Source organism: Scyliorhinus torazame, chromosome 25 (genome assembly GCF_047496885.1).
Source record: "Scyliorhinus torazame isolate Kashiwa2021f chromosome 25, sScyTor2.1, whole genome shotgun sequence".
Taxonomy (NCBI): Eukaryota; Metazoa; Chordata; class Chondrichthyes; order Carcharhiniformes; family Scyliorhinidae; genus Scyliorhinus; species Scyliorhinus torazame.
In genome coordinates, this window is record NC_092731.1 from 19,512,462 (window position 1) to 19,515,848 (window position 3,387).

Here is a 3,387-nt window from a genome sequence, read left to right on the forward strand (position 1 = left end):
AGTGCCAATCAGCGCCGTCAAATCCACATTTGTCGTCGTTACGTTTCAGCTTGAATCTTGCAGCAGTTCCCAGCACAGAGGGATTACCAGATGGGGAAAGGTTCATTGAGTTTGCCTTCGATCGAGGCAGCGCGCCTCACAGCGGTGAAGAAGCTGTTGACCCATCATGGTGACCGGTCACTATCAGTTAGTCCCACCCACCCCAAACTGGGATCTGTAGATCCCCAGAGGGGAGGCCTGTAAATGAGCTGGGGCCTGCGTGCAAAATGCAGAGTGGGTTTTTCAGCTACAGCCATGGTTAGCGACAGAATTAGCGCCATTGGCCAACGTATTGGACGCTCGCCTCCAGCCCGTGCTGATCAATTCCGGAGGTGGGATTGGTTGGGGAGTGAGGGGGCGTGTGTGTGTGGTGTCAGGAGGCAGGGCCACGCGTCCTCAAGACCGGGTACACCCTATCCAACTCACTATGGCCTGCTGTCGAGAGGCCTAGTACTGGGGTTTTCCTGTTGGTATCCCTACACTTACTGCGTGCACAGTAAGGGGCGGTTTTGCTGCCTGTAGGTCAGATTTGGGCGGGTGGGGGTGGTGAAGAGGGCGGGGAGCTAGGCAGGAAGGAGTGGACGGTTGGACAGGCGCTCTGGGGTTTAGAGGCCCACCCTGAGTGGGATGGAAGCTCCTCTCTTCCCCCTCCCTTCACTTGTTGCAAAGGCATTTCTTTCTTTCAAATGTAACGAGGGTGGGGAGAGGCTATCTCCATTTATCATCTTCCTCACTTCTCCGTCACGGTATCCTGCTCCTAGTCAGGGATCTTCTAATGGCCCTTCAGCTTTGAGATCCCTGAAGCCTGGCCTCTTGTCCATGAGTTGGCCACCTTTGGGGGGAAAATAACCATGTGCGACAGCAACCTCCCCACGCATTGCAGGCTTCTGACGCCCATTCGGGCCTGGCTGCGGGGTTCCGAAACCCACAGGGAAGACTGACCCATGAGACAGGAGGAACGAGTGGGCTGAGCCTTGCCCAGGAATGGAAGGTTCAAGGACGGACAGGCTTTGCAGTAAGAGGTGGGCCTGTCCAACTCACTAATATCCGTAAGTAATAATGATAATCGCTTATTGTCACAAGTCGGCTTCAATGAAGTTACTGTGAAAAGCCCCTGTGAAAAGTAAAGACTTTTCCTCAAAGCATTGTCATTTATATGACACTTTCAGGCTGTGAGGAGGAGGTCTTGTGGTGCAGTGGGTAAGTGCCCCCACCTCTGGACCCGAATCTCCGGGTTTGGGTCCAACATCAGGCCTACTGGCCACAAAAGGACTGAATATAACACGGTTCAAACGGCTGATAATCAGCTCGGGAATACTCCCACTTCCCCCACTATTCCCCAGAGGGAAAACAGTGTGTGTGTGACGATACACAAAGAAAAAATGCAATGGGCCTTGTATTGAGAGGGTGATATAGTGATCACGCCACTGGGTCAGTGACGTAGGCACTAAGGGCATGAGTTTGAATCTTAACATGGCAGCTAGTTACTAGATCTGGAATAGAAAACTAATCTCAGTAATGGAAATCATGAAACCTCACTGTTTACTACTAATATTTATTAGTGTCACAAGTAGGCTTACTTTAACACTGCATCGTTTCTGGCCCTTTTGGCTCAGATCAAGTGTAGTATCTGCTCTGCCTTTTGGCTCAGCTCTGGTATGTCTCTCTTGTGGGGATCTTGAATTGGATTCAATTTGAATTTGAATTGGTTTTTGGAGCAGGCGAGGAGCTGGATTAGGGGTTCACCCCTGTCCACACTCTGAGCCCTGGCTTGGTAACTCAGAAAAAGTAATAACATTTAAAAATGGGCGGCACGGTGGTGCAGTGGTTAGCACTGCTGCCTCACGGCGCCGAGGTCCCAGGTTCGATCCCGGCTCTGGGTCACTGTCCGTGTGGAGTTTGCACATTCTCCCCGTGTCTGCGTGGGTTTCGCCCCCACAACCCAAAAATGCGCAGGGTAGGTGGATTGGCCAGGCTAAATTGCCCCTTAATTGGAAAAAATGAATTGGGTACTCTAAATGTAAAAAAAAACAAAAAGTGCTGCAATGAAATTACTGTGAAAAGCCCCTGTCATGATATGCAGATAATGAGATACAGACAGGCAGCTAATGAACACAGAGAACAGGACATAACCAATCAGCAGGCAGAACACTTGGGGGTGGTTTCCCACTGTAGCGCACAAAGACTCCATGAGACGAATATAGTGAAGTCGATGAGGCTTTATTAAGCGTGTCTGTTCCCCAGCAGCTCGATAGTAAACTGGCCTGCGGGGGAAGACACCGGCTTCTTATACTCCGCCTTCAGGGCGGAGCTTGAGGTCAACGACCAACCAGGACCCGGGATCTGTCAGCCAATGACATTAGGGCTTCCAGTCCCACATGACCCCCAATACATACTACCACATTCACCCCTTGTCAAAAATGAACCCGGCGGGGTGATGCTTCGTATGGTGGTAAGGGTTTACAGGGCTGGTCCTGGGAGGATAGAACATTCACATGGTAGTACAGTATTGGACAGTTTCGTCCTGTTGCAACTATTTACAGAGGGTATAGGAAAAAAACAAAATGTTCTTTGAACAGTCCATCTTTGTTTTACATCGACGCCACGAGTCGGTCGGGCGGTCTGGTCATCCGTGTCGATCGCCTCGGCCCCGGCGGTGGTGGTGGTGCTTGTACCAGTGTTGTCGCCTCCAGGAGCCGTACGGTTTCAGCTGCCGGTGCAAAGGGGAGGGGGACCGATCCTCCTGGGAAGGGGGCGGTCGCAGGGTGCGGCGGTGGCAGGAAGGGGGGCGGTTGGGTTGATGGTGTCGGGGGGGTGTGCGTGGTGCCGGCGGGCGCCAGATCCCGCAGGGAGACCGTGTCCTGTCGGCCGTCAGGGTACTCCACGTAGGCGTACTGGGGGTTTGCGTGGAGGAGGTGAACCCCTTCGACCAACGGGTCCGCCTTATGTGCCCGCACATGCTTTCGGAGCAGGATGGGTCCTGGGGCCGCCAGCCAGGTCGGCAGCGACGTTCCAGAGGAGGACCTCCTAGGAAAGACAAGGAGACGCTCGTGGGGCGTTTGATTAGTGCTCGTACATAATAACGACCGGATGGAATGGAGAGCGTCCGGGAGGACCTCCTGCCACCGTGAAACTGGGAGATCCCTGGACCGTAGGGCCAGTAGGACGGCCTTCCAGACTGTGCCGTTCTCCCTTTCTACTTGCCCGTTCCCCCGGGGGTTGTAGCTGGTCGTCCTGCTTGAGGCTATGCCCTTGCTGAGCAGGAACTGGCGCAGCTCGTCACTCATGAAAGAGGACCCCCTGTCGCTGTGGACGTATGCGGGGTAACCGAACAGTGTGAAGATGCTG

General features: G+C 53.6%; 1 non-coding gene across 1 annotated transcript; it reads left to right on the top strand.

The window, feature by feature from the left end:
• The first annotated feature begins 1,630 nt into the window (after positions 1-1,630).
• Positions 1,631-1,830, top strand: LOC140402571 (U2 spliceosomal RNA). Its single transcript, XR_011938172.1, has one exon. It is a non-coding gene; the product is annotated as a U2 spliceosomal RNA (small nuclear RNA).
• Positions 1,831-3,387: the final 1,557 nt, after the last annotated feature.